A 17,931-nucleotide genomic window follows, 5' to 3' on the forward strand; every position below is an offset into this window, starting at 1 on the left:
CAAATATCAACATCTTCTTTTTGCTCATTTTGTATTCTTAACATTTCTACTTGTTCAGTTAGATTGCTAAGAATTTATGTTTTAAAGTTATCAAGAAAATTTCCAAGTTTAGCTTCACTTACTGATCTTGATGTTGATTTACCTACTGTTGCCCTTCCTCTTGATATGTTTTTGCATGTTTCACAAATTTCTTCAAATGATAATTGATATACATCACCTCTACTCATGAGATCAAAGAGATTAATCCATTCATCCCTAATTGTTCTAAGTAAGAGGGTTTTTAGTGTGTCAGATCCTAAATGATGTAGTTTTGCCCTCTTAACATTATACATGAACCTTTCTATCAAATCATCTAGACTCTCATCTTATTTTTGATTCATTCTAAATATTTCTTCTTTAAGATCATTATCTTTATATTTTTCTAGAAATATGTTTTGCATATCATTCCATGATCTTATTGAATTAGTCCCTAAACTCATGAACCATTTAAGAGCTCTATCCTTCAATGCTACCGGAAAGAATCTCGGTTTCTGAGTTTTTAATAAGTAACCATAAGATATAAAAACAATTTCAAATTCAAAGAGAAAGGTTTCGGGATCATCTGACCTTAGACCATGAAATTTTGGAAGAAACGATGGAGGGATGTTCTTCATGTGCACACTACCTTCAGTATCTTCAATGGAAAATCTGAGAGGATCTTCCTCATTGCCATCATCTCCATCCATTTCTTCTACATCCTTTTCCATCTTTTTCTTCTACGTGCAAAAGTGAATGGTGATGTGGCTCTTACTACACCACATGATCAAATGGGGGGGTGGGTTGGTGTTGGAGAATTTTTTATTTTTTTTTTCTTTTTTATGATTGAATGAAAACTATAATGCAATGCAACTTTCTAGTTTTGAAAAAAATATGCCTAATGAAAACATTTTTTTGTTTTTGCAAAAAGTAAAAAAATTGAATCAACTAGGGAAGAAAACAATGCATACTTTTACACCTCCCTAGCAACAGCGCCAAAGAGTGATGAGCTTCAGTATTGCAACAAGAGTGTTGCAACTCCCAAGCCTACCAAATTTAATTATCAACCAGGGGTTCGTACAAACTTAAGAGGTATACGCACTATATGTGCATCATATAATGTGTCCTTCTTCTGCTGTCATGAGAGAAAAGCAATGCTGCCTATTTGCAGGAATGAAAGACTAAATTTAAAAATTCTTGCAAAGTAACATGAAATCCTCTATCTACTTATTAACACACTTTTCTTGCAAAAGAACCCTATTGCAACACTATTTGTCACATGTGATGTTTTAACTAATCTAAGCATGAAATCTCATCTAGAGATTACTAACTGTTGTGTGCATGTGTAAATTTAAAAGAACTCATTTTTTTAAATTTTTTTTCTTTATAAATGCAAATGCTAATCTTTCCTTGATCTTTGGCTAGGGAGACAAGGTTGGAGGAAGAGGGTTAAAATGGTCTTGATGGCATGAACATCAAGTAGAGGCCTAATCCCATCTTCAATGATGGCTTTTCTCAATTCTGGATCAAATTAGGTTGCTACAGGATTTCTTACAGGATGTACTAGTTCTCCTATAAGATCCCCTGTTTTACTACATGATTTATAGATTTACTATACGAAATTATTATTGATAGAATGACCAAGCAAGTGAACTCCAAATTGGATGGGATTTTTATTTTTATTTTTTTATTGAATAGGATGTATTAGGTCCCCATTCCAAGCAAAATCACTTAAAAGTACCTCTGTTAACCCACGCTAAAAAATAGTAGAAAATTACTAGTCTAAAAATCAGAAATTTGAGAATTAGTGAGCTAGTAAATCCATCAAATTCCTAACCTAATCAAGTGAAAATGCAATGGGGTAAATTTTGTTATGAAATAGAATTTTTTTTTGATCCAATACAAGTGGAATCAACTTGATTGAAGCTCCTTAGCATGCTCCAAAAAATAGCAAAAAATTACTGCTAGTTGCCACAAAGTTCTAGAAATCTAGATTTGGGAATAGGAAGATTAATCCAACTAGCTAAATGAATACTATGACCTTCAAAATATTTTCCAGGGATGAAATTATGGTTATGATCTTGCAAAATAACTTACATCAACCATTTAACCCAATCCTACCACAAGAAATCATTAATACTAAATGCAAAAATAGAAAGAAATAAAAACAAGAGATGCATGTGAAAAAGAAGTGAAAAGAATGAAATAAAATGATACAAAAGGGCTCTGTGGCTCCTCAGATGGCCAAGCCCAAGGAAACTCGGATACCTATGGAGAAGAACAAGGTTTAGAAGCTAAAAATGACACCAATATTCATTATTTTCATCAATACAATTACATCCATGCAAGAAAATACAATGGAGTTGCACAAATACGAGTTCTCTCCACAAGAACACTAATGAAAATATCCCTAGAGGAAAATTTGGCTTACTACTTATACAAAATGATTTGCAATCATTCCCATTGAATGGAGGAATATTTCCCCACCAAAATCCCTTGATTAGTGGATCTGGTTCCCAATACTAGGTATCTGCATTAAATGGCAGGGAACACATTCCCAGATTTTCTCAATCATTGGAGTTCCAGAATTTGTGCCATAATTCCATAATATCTTGTTGATTTATTATTTAATAATGATCCTCTTGTAGTAGGGAGCAAGTCCCTAAATTATCTCCTGATCCAAATATTCATAATCTGCCCAATATTGTCATAATATTCCACAAAAATAAATAATAGTAGGGACAAATATGCACTTATTCATAAACCTTCCTAATGAATATATTAAAGTTAAAAATACATTATCTAATGCAAAAAGAGAGGTTTAAAGTGCTGAAGGATGGTCATAGGCATTAATTTATATTTAATTTAGAGACATGGGCCTTATTTTATGTCTAATTTAAAGGCCCATCAGAATGTTATGCTATATGGAACACCTCTGTGTTCCTACAAGTGAGTGTGCCAAGATGATTTGGGAAGCACACTACAGGTGGGTCACTAGACTCTGAGTAGAGAAAACAGTTGTAGTGCTACAAAATTATTTTTATTAGTTGAACCTTCAATGCAATGTTGGGAAGTAAATCAGATCCTACACTGTCTGCACCATTTTCAAACCAAAAATTAAGAAGCAAGGCCTATATACTCCTTTTCCTACTCTTATTCAGCCTTGGGAATCCATCTCTATGGATTACATATTGGCCCTTCCTTCTACTAAGCATGGAAATGACTGCATGTTCATGGTATCTGTATTCAAGCTTCTGTAATCCATAATGAATTAAGAAAAGTCTTTAAGAAGAAATCACATAAGAGAAATTATTGGCCGATGCATTTCAAACCAACAAGTGTGGTTCATTATCTGATTATCTAAGATGGTCGTCGACAGATTTTATAAGATGATCGTTTTGGCAACCTACAAGAAGAGTATCACAACAAAATCCATTGCTAAGCTATTTTTTGAATGAGTGTGGGTACATTTTGGGATCCCACAGTCCATTATCTTAGATCATGACAAAAGATTCTTGAGTAAATTTTGGTAAAGCCTCTGATCAATGTTGGACACCAAGCTCACTAAGTCCCCAACCTTCCACCCCGAAAACTGATGGCCAAACAAAGGTCTTCAACAGGATGATCGTGCACATTTCCACATGTACAACTCAAAGAATCCATGCACATTGCATGAAAGCCTCCCCTATGTCCAACAGAGCTACAAAAGAGCTCCCCACAACTCCATTAGCAATAACCCTTTTCAGGTGGGCTTGGGATTCTAGCCACTTTGTTCCATTGATGTGTCATACAATTTGTAACTACTCAAGCAAATTTGAATCATCTACAGTCTAAATCTGACTAGGCTAATAGTTTCATTGAGGGCATCCACCACATCCCCCAACAAGTCCATGACATATTGGACAAAGCCAATGCTAAGTACAAGAAACATCATGATCAGCATTGAATGCAACACAAGTTCTAAGTGGGAGAGAAAGTTTGGTTACATTTGTAGAAGGAGCATTGCGTTGGCCCCCACATCAAGCTTCGTGCCTTCCAATATGGGTCACACACCATCACCAAAGTTGTAGGGGAAAATTCATTCGAGCTCAACATTCCATCGTTCCTTGGTCTCTACCCAGTGTTCAATGTGGACCGTTTGTGAAAATACTTTCCTCCATTACAGGGCACATCCAACATCACAGAGCAGATGACATCAACAAAGTTCAACCCAAATTTCATTGAGGAGGCCACAATTGACAAGACCATGGAAACATAGATTAAGAATAATCACCAGTAGAGGATCCAACTAAAGGAGGCCAACTCCTTCACTGGCACAAGTGGTTCAATGGGGATGAGGTTCAACAGAAATTTCCTCACCTCATGGGGGCTCTACACAAAATGGGGACCATTTCTTCCTAATGGGGGAGCATGTATCCAGGTGGATATTGGTGGCCACCCTCCTATTCCACCTAGACCTACAATTTGTTTCATCGTTTTCTTAATTATAACATCATTTATTATTTTTAGCAGTTTTTTCGTTCCTAAACTTTCAAAGTTATTTTGACCCTTAAACGACATTTTTTTAAGGTCCGCAATAGGCCTATAGCCATAGGAAAGGGCCTCTAGAAAATACTATAGTACTTGAAGAGATATTTCCAATGAGGTATCGAACGTGCCAAACAGAAATGATATGACCAAGTTACAACCCCAAGAAGTTGGCTACCCAACTAACCCCAATCGGCACCACAATCTCTTGTTGTTTTATCTCTTGGAGTTAGGGTTTTGTTTGTTTAGGGTTTTTCCTTATTTGTTAATAATAAAAAGGTCCTTGAGCCTCATTGTAATACAATTCATAAGCATGTAGCTGCCACATCTCTTCTCAGAGATAAGCTGTTATCACCTAAGCTAGTTTATTTTCATTCTGTATGAAAGCGTATTTTAGTTCTTTGATATTAATGAAATGAAGCTTTATTTTTGTTGCATCTCTATGTTTATGTGTATATCTATATTTTTTTGTGTTCCTTCATAAGTTCGGATCATAAATCTTGTGATTAATATTATAAATAAATATTTACAACTCATATTTGTAGTAGGGTTGTAGATGTTGTGAGTAGCAGTGGTACTTTTGTGAAATAATGGCATGATGAAAAATCATTTGTTAATGATTCTACAGTAAATTTTTATGGAAAAGGCTCATGAATGTGAATAGAGAAGTTTATGGGAAGTGTACAGTCCTTAGAGATCTGAAGTAGCTATTCTATATTCTTTTTATTAAGAAAAGGAAGAATAAAGAAATGTAGAAAAAAAAAATTGTAGAACCAAAAATAACATCTTTGCGGGTTGTATAGTAATTGTAGTTGTCTCCTCCTCTTATGAATTAATTAAATAGAGTAAATGGCTCATATTGAAATAAAATATTCACACATAAATTTAATATTAAAATATTATCACAAGGAGTGATTACTACAACCAAAATAGGGATTCGCGTGTGGACAACTCGAGAAAAATAATGAAGAAAGAAGTGGGGCCAAAAAACTCAATCCAGGTTAGATCGCTAGCAAGGCCAGAATTAACCAACCACTCGAGTGCAGTATTGGAACTGAGTTGATTAGTTATTACACTAACTACAAGAGTGTAAGTAGAAAAACGATAGTATATGTATTTGAACAATCTATATGAAACTGAACAAGTGAAATCATATTCTGAAACTGAAGAAGAACGGTTGGAATCCATGGTAGTAAATTCATTAATAAACAATCAACTGAACCGAGGAAACTAAACTAAAACCCTCATAAGTTGTTTCTACTATGTGACACCATTCTCCAAAAAAAAAAACTATACCAAGTAACAATCAACATTTGAATTTGAATATATTCACACAAAATATTTAAAAGAAAATTTGAAGGAAGAAAAATAAAAAATAATATATATATATATATATACACACACACACACACACACACACAAACCTCTCATCATCATGATATATATATATATATATATATATATATATATATATATATATATATATATGTTAGGCCCCTATACTACTAGTGTAACCCCTTATTGTTATCAGTACAGCCCCCTTATTATATTGTTGTACCCATGTAGTCCCCATATTGTTACTATTGTGCCCCATAAAAGCCCACTATTTTTATTATTATGCCCTTACATTATTATTGTTATGTCGGCTCTGATTATATTATGACCCCTTAGACTCTTATATATAGAAAGGAAGTATTTTCATTTGTATCATCCAAGAATTGTTCATTTGTGTAATGTAAAGGAGGTTGCCCCTCGAAGAGGTTGAATTATAAGGCATTGATTTATATTTTCTATCTTTTTTTGAGCTCGTTTCATAACATTTGGTATCAGAGCTTTGGATTCTAGGGTTTTTCTACTCCAAACAGGTCATCCTGGCACTTGCGCTATAACTTTTTTTTCTGCGACGTTTCAGACACTAAAACAAAAACCCATTTGGGATGAAATCGTTCTAGACCTTGGGACCAAATTTCAAAGCTTTTCATGCTATATTTTAGGAGATATGATCCGAGGAAGTTGGCATTTTTGCAGCCTCCCAAATTACATTCTAAACAGGTGACCTGGGGAAATCGTCATAAATTTTGTTTTGAGAATCAGATTGAAATTTCGTAAGAAGTTACAGAAAGAGGATGGACTGTAGTTTCCTATGTATATTTTTCAGATCCTAAGGTCAAAATAGTGACACGAGGCACTTCATACAAGTTCGCTCTTTTGAAAAGGTATATAATTAGGTCATCTTGGGAGATTGTGGATAACTCTTTCTTGGAGAATCCAAATTTGATCAGATGGGTGGCATTGGAAAGAGGACATTGAGGGCTACTACAGGTCGTAATTTCAAAACTAGAAGAGCCAAAATTATAGAGTTATAGTCATTTCAATATCGAGCTCCTAAAATCAAGAAAAGGTGATATGAGGAAGTTTGATGGTAAGGATTCGATAAATTGGATACAATAGATGGAAAAATATTTTGATCTACATGGTGTACCACTGTTAGAAAAGGTATGTATTGCATCTTCATATTTAGAACCAGATCAATTTTTATGGTATAAAGGGCTTTGTTCTCATAAACAACTTGTTACGTGGTCAATTTTCATGGAGGAAATTATAGCACATTATGAGAATACAAAGAGAAACACCTTCTTTAGAGCAACACCACAACAATTGGAAGAAAAAAGAGAATAAGGGCTTTGTTACAAAGTGGAAAGCAAAATTATGGCAACAAGGAATTCTACTGCTCACAACTATAAAGATGGAAGTGTTGTTTATCCTAGCCTTCGACAACCTACAAGGGTTACACCACAACAATTGGAAGAAAAAAGAGAAAAAGGGCTTTGTTACAATTGTGATAGAAAATGCACTAAAGGTCATAAGTGTGCTGAGAATAAACTATTTTACATAGAGTATGAAGAGGGGGAAGAAAAGGATCAAGAAATATCAAAAGAAGAGGATATACATGAGGACCCGACCCCGGAGAAAGAAGAAATGAATCTGATCTATCTTGTAAAGCATTGGCAAGAATTACCACTCCTAAAACTCTCAAGATAGAAGTGCATATCAAGAAGAAAAAGGTTGAAGAAGTGAAAGATCACATTGAGAAAGAAGAAATGAATCCAAACATATCATGTAATGCATTGGCCAGAATTACCACTCCTCAAACTATCAAGATAGAAGGACATATCAAGAAGAAAAATGTTCAAGAAATGAAAGATAACATCAAGCAACAAGAAATGAATCCAACCATATCTTGTAAGACATTGGAAGAAATTACCACTCAAACTCTCAAGATAAAAGGACATATGAAGAAGAAAAAGGTTCAAGTAGTGAAAGATCACATCGACCATCAACAACAAGTTCTCCAACTTTTAAAGGATAATGCCACATTGGTGCAGAATCGAATGAAAAACAGGGAGATCAACATTGCAGTGAAAAATGTATTGATGTAGGTGATTGGGTATTTTTATGGTTACATCTCAAGCAAGCTATTTATAAGAAGGAAATGTTGGCAATAATACATGGACTTAAGAAATGGTGACCTTACCCAATGGGAAGACACTTCAAGGTAAAAATGGATCATTATAGTCTTAAATGCATTTTAGAACAAATATTATCATTAGAAGAACATAAAAAATGGGTGACAAATATATTGGGTTATGACTTTGACATCATCTACAGAAAAGGGAAGAAATTTTTTGTTGCAGATGCGCTCTTGAGAAAGGATGAGGATGTGGAAGCATTATTTTGTGCTATTTCTATTATCCAACAAATTGGATAAATGAAGCAAGGGATGAATGGAAGAAGGACAAAGAAGTGTGGCCACTCATTCAAAAGTTGTAGAATATCCAAATTCAAACAATATTGCCAAAAATTGGAGAGGAAGGAAAAATCATATTGGAACGTAGAGCAGTCATAGAAACAAGAACCTGAAAGCTGGGAAATCAATCAATTTCAAAGTATCTCATCAAGTGGAAGAACTTACCTGCTGAAGATTCCACATGGAAGGACAAAAATTTTATACAGATGCATCAAAAACTACTCAAGCGTTGAGGACAACACTTTTTGAAGGAGAGGGGCATGTTAGGCCCCTATACTACTAGTGTAACCCCTCATTGTTATTAGTACAACCCCCTTATTATATTGTTGTACCCATGTAGTCCCCATATTGTTACTATTATGCCCCATAGAAGCACACTATTGTTATTATTATGCGCTTACATTATTATTGTTATGTCAGCTCTGATTATATTATGACCCCTTAGACTTCTATATAGAAAGGAGGTATTTTCATTTGTATCATCCAAGAATTGTTCATTTGAGTAATGTAAAGGAGGTTGTCCCCTCGAAGAGGCTGAATTATAAGACGTTGGTGTATCTTTTCTATATTTTTGTGAGATGGTTTCATATATATATATATATATATATATATATATATACACACACACACACACACACCTATCATCACTTAATAACATAATAGGCTAGAAATTTCATAGTTAATAGTCCATTATAAATGACAAGATTAAGAGTCACAAGGGACCTTTCGGAGGTCGAACCTTTACCCATGGTCGTAATAGTCTTCCAACATATGTAATTTTTCAAGGCACCTAAAACTAGTCACTAAATCAAGAAAACATGTCAGTACAAAAATTGTTTCGGCTATGACGTTCTTTCCAGAAAAATTGATAAATTCCCCTTTGGGGTTCGAAATACACAACCATAGGAAAACCCTTCATGGGAGGTATAATATTGGAAGCATAGAAATTAAACAAAGTTGAAAGATTTGAATAGTGCACCTAGAGAAGCAGAATATTGTATTAGTGTGTATGTAGAAATAACCCAAGTGTAATCCTATAAGGAAAACTAATCAGCTTCAAGATAATGCTACATGGCAGTACCTTCATGCAAACAAAGATCAAGGAGTTAGAATAACCCTCAATTTTTTCGTCTAAGATCTGTAACCTAGGATTGGGAATTAGAATATCACCCTCTCGTAATATCTGGCGAGGCCTACATGCTAATACAACACTGCATGGGACCCAAAGTACCATGAGTTAATAGAAAATCCTAGTGTGCAAAGACTGGAGGCCCAAAAAAATGAGAAATTTTGGTTGGATTACCTCCTAAAACCCGAGATAACCCTCAAACTGGAACCAAAGCATGACATCATGTTGCAGAGCATAAACCAGCAAGGATTACCTTGCTTCGGTGCAAATTCGAAAGATAACCAGGGTCTACAAAGGCCGACAGATAGCTTTGGTTCAGAGGGTCGGGAGGCGGAGCTTCCCAACCGTTCCTCCTTTGAAATTGACATGCAAAACCTGGAGAAAACTGGTTCGTTCCATCATAAACCCCAAAATGACATCCAAGTAGGATTAAAACCCTAAGGAAATCCATGATGATGGCTCTCCCACCTTCCAGATCAGTCAGCATCGAGAAATATTGACAACCTTGCGACAAATATGCCTAGTACACAATGGGACACATGACAAATGTACCTTGGTATTAATGAACCTCCATTAGCCATTAAAGTAAAAATTTACAAAATTAATCAAATACAAGTGAAAAACACTCTAGAAACTTTGTAAGTTCATATATATTAGCATGAATGAGCATTTAGATAAAATGTGAACAGAATTGAAATGAAGGAGATGTAGCTCACAGCTAAGCCCTGCACCTGGAGACTACACTCAGAACAGAGATATCACTCTCGTACACTCTATTATTCATGAATGAAAGATTACATCATTAAGTACAACACTAGGAATTAGGAAGTTACAACCAAACCCCTAAACTCTAGGAACTAATCCTAAACTAGGGAGATACGTTACAACTATGTAACCATTTTCTCCATTAATACAAAATAATATAATTATATTCAACTCCCCCCCTTAATGGAGAAAGGGTTGTCCTGGACTCCTAGCATCCTTCTAAACAATTCAAACCTCACACGTGCAAGAGGCTTTGTAAAATATCAGCCATATTGTCACAAGTTTTACAATATTCAACAGTAATTTCTTTTGACTATATCTTCTCTCTGACAAAATGGAACTAAGTGTCTATATGTTTGGTTTTTTTGTGAAACACTGGATTGTATGCCAATTTAATGGTGCTCTGGTTGTCGCTTTTGATGGAAGTGGAATTCTTCTATTCTTTTCCTGCATCATTGAGAAGCCTTCTCAACCAGATTGCTTCACACGTCGCTGCACACAATACTTGATACTCAACTTCACACAAAAACAAAGCTACAGTACTCTACTTCTTGCTGCTCCATGCTATGACCCTGGATCCTATGCTGAATGCGTAACCTGTGATAGACCTTCGGTCATCCAAGTTACCTGCCCAGTCTGAATTTGAAAAACCTGCTAGAATAACATCAGATGCGTCAGTGTATAAAATGCCATAGTTAACAGTACCACAAAGACACCTCAACACACTTTTTGCTGCTACCCATTGACTTTCAAGCGGTTTTGACATGAATTGGCTCAACAAACTAATAGAGTATGCTAAGTCAGGTCTGGTTGTTGTGAGATATATCAAGCTGCCAACCAGTTGTGTGTACATTGTAGCATCAACCTCTTTAGTGCCATTGACACTGCTCAACTTCAGATTCTGCTACAAAGGTGTAGCTGCTGATCTACACTGATCCATACCAAACTTTTCTAACAAATTTCTGGCATACTTCCCTTGGGTAAGAAAAGTTTGCCCAGTATCTCTGCATACTTCTAATCCCAGAGAGTAATGAAGTCTTCCAAGATCTTTCATCTCAAAAACTTGTGCCAAAAGCCTTTTGATTCCTCTGATTAAATCATCTACATCTCCTGTTATAATCATGTCATCTACATACAAAGAAATCAGAATAATCTGCCCCTGCTTATTGTACTTGGTATACAAATTTGGGTCATTCAAACTTCTATGAAATCCATACTCTAAAAAGAAAGAATCAGCCTTTTCATACCAAGACCTGGGTGCTTGTTTTAAACCATATAAAGCCTTTTTCAATCTGCAAACAAGATGTTCCTGCCCCTGCTTTACAAACCCTTCTGGATGTACTAAGTAAATTTCCTCTTTTAACTCACCATTTAAAAATGCAGATTTGACATCAATCTGGTGTAGCTCCCAATTATATTTAGTAGCTAAAGCAATAAGCATTCTGATTGTATTTAACTTTTCTACAGGTGCAAAAGTATCATCAAAATCTATACCTTCCTGCTGTGAATATCCTTTTGCAACCAGCCTAGCTTTTAATTTCTCTATACTTCCATCTGCATTCATTTTTGGTTTAAACAACCATTTACATCCTATGGGTGTTTTATTCTTAGGCAGTTCAACTAAATCCCAAGTGTCATTTCTAAGAATTGATTCCATCTCTTCATTCATTGCAACTCTCCACTCCCTAAATTGACTGGCTTCTTTGTAATTAGTGGGCTCTACAATGTTCAAAACATTTGACATCAAAGCATAGTCTCTCAATTTTAATGGTTTTTGAGTCTTGCTACCAAATCTCCTTGGTAGGGGACTTACCTCAAATTTGTTTTCTTCAGCTCTAAATGGGCTTGCTTTATCACCTTCTTCCTGTTCTTCTTTTTGCTCTTCTTTCTACTCCTGCTCTCTTTCATCGTCGCTATTTTCATCCATCAATAATGGAATGTGCCAATGATCACCAATACCATCTTTTCCTTCCTGTACCTTTTCATGGAACACTACATCCCTGCTTGCAAATATCTTATGAGTCTCAGGATTGAACAATTTATATGCTTTAAATTCTGTGCCATAACCAACAAAGATGCATTTCACAACTTTAGGATCTAATTTCTTCCTATCAGATTTGGGTATATCGGCAAATGCTTTTGACCCAAATACTCTTAGAGGATTTACTGCTGGTTTGAATCCATATAGATAACTGGTAGGACTTCTATTCTTCAAATATACAGCAGTATTAATAGCTTCTGCCCAAAAAATATTAGATAGATCCTTACCTTGTAACATGCTCCTTGTGCACTCCACTAAGGTTCTATTTTTTTGTTCTGCAACTCCATTCTGGTGTGGTGTGTGTGGCACTATAAACTGCTGAACAATCCCGTGAGATTTGCAGAATTTCATGAATTCCCCTAGCTTGTATTCTCCCCCTTGATCGGATTGGAGAATTTTTATACTCTTACCAAATTATTTTTCTACCAAGGTTTTAAATTCTCTAAAGCACTGGAAAGTCTGACTTTTCTTACTCAGAAAATAAGCCCATGAGTATCTAGTGCAGTCATCAGTAAATAGCAAAAAATAATACGCTCCACCTAGCAACCTTGTCTGCATAGGTCCACATATATCAGTGTGCACTAGTTCTAAAATATCTGTTTCCTTCCTCCTATCATGCACAGGAAACTGTTCTCTGTGAATTTTACCTAAGGCACATCCATCACAATTTAACTGAATATTACGAAAGATAGGGAGCCCCTCAACCATACCTTTTCTCTACAATAGCATGAGGTTCTGCAAATTCAAGTGACCGAATCTTTGATGCCAGAGTTGTTCGGCTGTCGATCCTCCTACAACCATGGCTCGCTTTGATATACTCTTCACAACTAGTCTATATAGGCTTCCAACACGCACACCTGTTGCAACTATTTCTTTCCTGCAATCCTTTATCACACAATGAGTCTTGAAGGACTCGAATTGCATATCTTGATCAATTATCATGGATACGGATATCAGATTTTTCTTAATTCCAGGTACATATAAAACATTTTGAAGATGACTAATTTTTCCATTTGGTAACTTGACTGGAATAACCCCATAACCTTTAATCTCATATCCACTATCATCTCCTAAATAGATTTTTGATCCGTATGTACTTTCTTCAAGACTATCAAAAAATTCCTTTTTACCTGTCATGTGAGAGGATGCTCCAGAATCAACATACCATATATCGTCCTCATCAGATGCTGAAAGGGCATGGTCGACTATGAACAGTCGAAATTCATGACTAAAATCTTTATCTTCTTCAACATCTTCTTCAATAAAGTATCCTCTGTGCTTTGCTCGCTTCCTCTTTGCATCATCAGCCTGCTTCTTAAAGCATACATTCTGCACATGGCCCTTCTTTCCACAATAATAACATTTCTTTACAGAATTATTTGCAATCATACCTTTATGTGGACTCTTCTGCGATGTTCCTTCTTTCTGCTGTGATTGCTGCTGTGGTTGCTTCCCTCTGAATGATCGCCGTTTCGCCATCAGCGCAAGATCATCACTCTGGGGGTTCAAGTTCTGCCGTCGCTCCTCCTCTTGCAGCAAGATCCCTGTCAGATCATCAAATGTGGGCGCTTTCTCCCTTGCCGCCAATCCAGTGATGAACATTTGAAATTCATCTCGCATCCCATTCAGTGTGATTGAGACAAGATCAGAGTCAGACACCGCCTCTCTGATGTTTCCCAATGCATCTTTCACATCTTTGATTCACGCAACAAATGCAGCAGCAGTCTCATTTTCGTTCATCCTCATCAAAAATAGCTTGCTTTTAAGTGCCATAACTCGGCTTGTGTTCTGGGTCTGATACAGACTTTTAATGGTCGTCCAGATCTCTGCAGACGTTTTACAGTCTCTGGTGTGCGGAATAACGTTGTCCTTCACAGACATTTTCAGCAAAACTTTCGCTTTGTTCTCTCGCTTATCCCAGTCTTGCTCCTGCGTACCTGCATTCACCCTCCGCTCATCACCTATAACTATGGACCAACATTCACACCTTCAAGCAAGGTCTGGATCTTAAACTTCCAGTTTGTGAAGTTAGATCCATCGAGTTTGCCAGACTCGTGGAGGTAAGATTCCATCGTATTACTCATTCTGATTAGATTTAAAAAATGAATCTACCCAATAGTAACAAAAAATCGATACCTTTCAAATCAATCTGTCACCGATCTACTGATCTCGTGATCTACTCACTGATTTAAATCTGGAAATATCTGACAACTCAGCAAGATCAATTATGCTCCGATGAGCAAATCCGTCGTTTTTCAATATAGCCGAAAAATCGATCTGATCAAAACTGATCCGATCTGCCTCTCCTGGATAGATATGCAACTTCTTCGATCTGCTCCCTTCGCAAATTGTCAAACAAATATGAGGCTTCCCGTAGATCCCCTTGAAGGTGGATTGGTGCATTCCCGAGCAGATTAGCGCATTCTCGAGCGAGAAAACCGCGCCCAAATAAAATCGGTTAGGGTAAAATTTCCTGGCACAAGAGATCCAGGATATTCCGCGCCAATCTGGTAATTTGGCGCTCTGGTGCGATTAATAGACAAACAGACGCGCCAAAAGCCCTTCCTGGTGCTGTTGTCAGCAAGAAAAGCACGCCAATTCCGTTCTACTCAGAAAAAAAACATCCGAGTCCGAGCCAGGTGTTCTGCAGTCCACCTGCTCAATTGAGCACAAAGCTCTTGTGTACACGTTGCCACAGAGGCACCTCAAACCACACAGACAATTCTACCACAAGGCAAGCTGGCCACAAAGGCACTTCAGTCACAAGAGGTGATACAAGATCAGGCTCACCCAATCTGAGCTTTGATACCAAGATAAAATGTGAACATAATTGAAATGAAGGAGATGTAGCTCACAGGTGAGGCCTGCACCTGGAGACTACACTCAAAACAGAGAGATCAATCTCGTACACTCTATTATTCATGAATGAAAGGTTACATCATTAAGTACAACACTAGGAATTAGGAAGTTGCAACCAAACCCCTAAACTCTAGGAATTAATCCTAAACTAGGGAGATACGTTACAACTATGTAACCATTTTCTCCATTAATACAAAATAATATAATTATTTTCAACTCATTTGACTCTAGTGATACATTTATTGAAATATATTAAAGGCTTTAATATATGGTGAAATCAATCAAGGGTAGTAAACTTTTTGTGTGTGTTAGTATGGTTACGTATGTTAGTATCACTATGTGTGTTAGTATTGCTATGTATGTATCACTGTGTTAGGAAACTTGAACATTGGTTCGCCCTTCATTAATGCAAACAATAGTCATGGAACCTAAACCTTGGTTCACCCTTCTTTAAACCCTAATAGATATTGGTTTGTGGAAACCATTCTTTCATAAACAATATCATCTATTCAGTGACAGAATACTTAGGTGATTAAATTCTCATAGATAAAAATAAAGATTAATAAGATTAATAGAAAATTAAATATTAATAGAAAATTAAATATTAATAGAAAATTAAGGATTAAGAAAATTAATAAATTTATAGAATTATCTTTTTCCTTTAAGAGAAAACAAGAAGAAAGAATAAAATAAATAAATTTATTATTATAATTGTTTAATAAAATTATTAATAAAGTTAAATAATATCAAAATACTAATACTTCATTTAAAAAAAAAAATGTAAACCTTAATTTAGAAAGACAGGTAGAATATATATATTAAATGTGGAAATCATGCTTATCTACATATTTCAATCAGATTTACTATATTATTACAAAGCTATTTTTTTCGTTTTTATTCCTTAAATAAACATTGAAGAAATTCAATCCAATTCTATCAACTACAGTTCATAAGTACCATTTTAAAAATAATTTTTTATATTTTTTTGTGAAAGGTAATAAAAACTATGTGAGATAGGAAACACTGAAAAATTATGCCACCTCTCTTAAATTAAGACTAATTTTGTTCATTTCCGCATTCATAAATATGCAACTATGAGCATTTATAACCTAAAAAATTGTATGTTTAGGAAAGACAAATTGTTAAATAACAATTCAATGTATTGTTCGCCGAAGGCTTCCCTATATTAGCCCTGGGTGGATGTACCGTTGTTGACTTTTTATTTTTTTACAAATGGATTACTGTGATGGTGTGTGAAGGAATATCCTTCGTCTTAGTCTGGACCATGGATCAAGGGCATGGAAACAAGAGAGGTGAAGCGACAGGCGTTTCCTCCACGCGGTTGATCACTCGAAATGAAAGTGCGTTTGCCTTCAACGTGGCCTCCTGCAGTTCCAATCAGGAGGTAATCGAAAGGATTGCAGTTCAGTTGGATCAATTTGAAGCAATTAAATGATTGCTATTGTGGTTAGAAACCTGGCTCTTGACGAAATTCAATCGATTTCACCGTGCTGCTGCGATGGTGTTTATTTCCACCAGGTTGTCCATGGATGGTCACCCAGGGAAATCACGAGATCGAGACTCGTTAGAACAACATTTAGCCTACCGTGCATGCTGGAAAATGTGATATCAAGAAAGTGGTTATCCTTTGAAACTCTTTTATTTCATTGAGGTTGCATAGGCGCATATATCGATGTTGAGCTCCTATATGTAAACTTTGGGACCTATTCAGACCATTACAGAATTTTGGGAGCATCATTGGTGGTGTGGAGAATTTTTCTATGGACAATCAATTCTAAAAATGGTGGATACTGGTAAAAAGGTTTCAACCCTGGCCATTAGAATTCTTTTGTTGTCATGTGAACTCCAGAGAAATTGTAAAATGAGAATTGAGAACGAAAGTGAATGATTGAAATTATTTGAGGAGGTTCTGAGATCGTTCCCTTGCGTGATGGAGAAGACGATTATCTACCTTTGGCTCAACTCGATTGAGACAACTTTCTATGAGAGCAAGATGATTTGAATAATTACTTGGGAATTGGATAGTATTTTTTGTGAACAAAAAAACAATTTTTAATAAGTTTTCCAAGGAGATTTGTCTAGAAAAAAACAGTAAAAAAATACTAATAAGGCAGCACATTAATGAAATGAAAATACGACTTCTTTTGTTTTATTAGAATATGAGCTGGATGATAATTCATAGTTTTCAATGTTTTGCAATTGAAATTACTAATCTAAGTCAAGATTTTTCTTCTAGATTGCCTATCACTAAAAATATTAGAATTATCAATTGTGTGAAATTGAATGTTTTAGTTGTTTTCTAATTGTTATTTCGAATGTAAATCAAGGTTTTCAATAAATATAACAGATTTAAGAGATGAATTTTTTTTCCTCAAATGCGTTGAATTAATACCATGGAGGAATCATGTCTTGGTATTTTGATTAGGTTGAGCTTTTCTATGCGCTATATATATATATTCAATGAAGAATGAATGTGGACAAATGTCTGAACAAAGCAAATGTAGAAAAATCGTAGTGCAAATCTAGAAAAATGATAGTGAATGATGTCGATTCAGTCACTTAAAGAGAAGTAATGCTTAGTGTAAACATTATTGGTGTAGATTTGTAAATATTGTGAAAATTTAATAGATATAAATAAACTTAAATACTTTAAGAATATTTTGAATTTGCATTCAAATAAAAAAAATCAATAATAAAAATTAATAATAGAGAACAAAGACAAAGCCAATAATAATGTTATTTTGGAGTATACGTTTGTTTTTAACC

The sequence above is a fragment of the Pinus tabuliformis genome, chromosome 8 (genome assembly GCF_031772625.1).
Source record: "Pinus tabuliformis cultivar Carrire ecotype Pingquan chromosome 8, CPIR1, whole genome shotgun sequence".
Taxonomy (NCBI): domain Eukaryota; kingdom Viridiplantae; phylum Streptophyta; class Pinopsida; order Pinales; family Pinaceae; genus Pinus; species Pinus tabuliformis.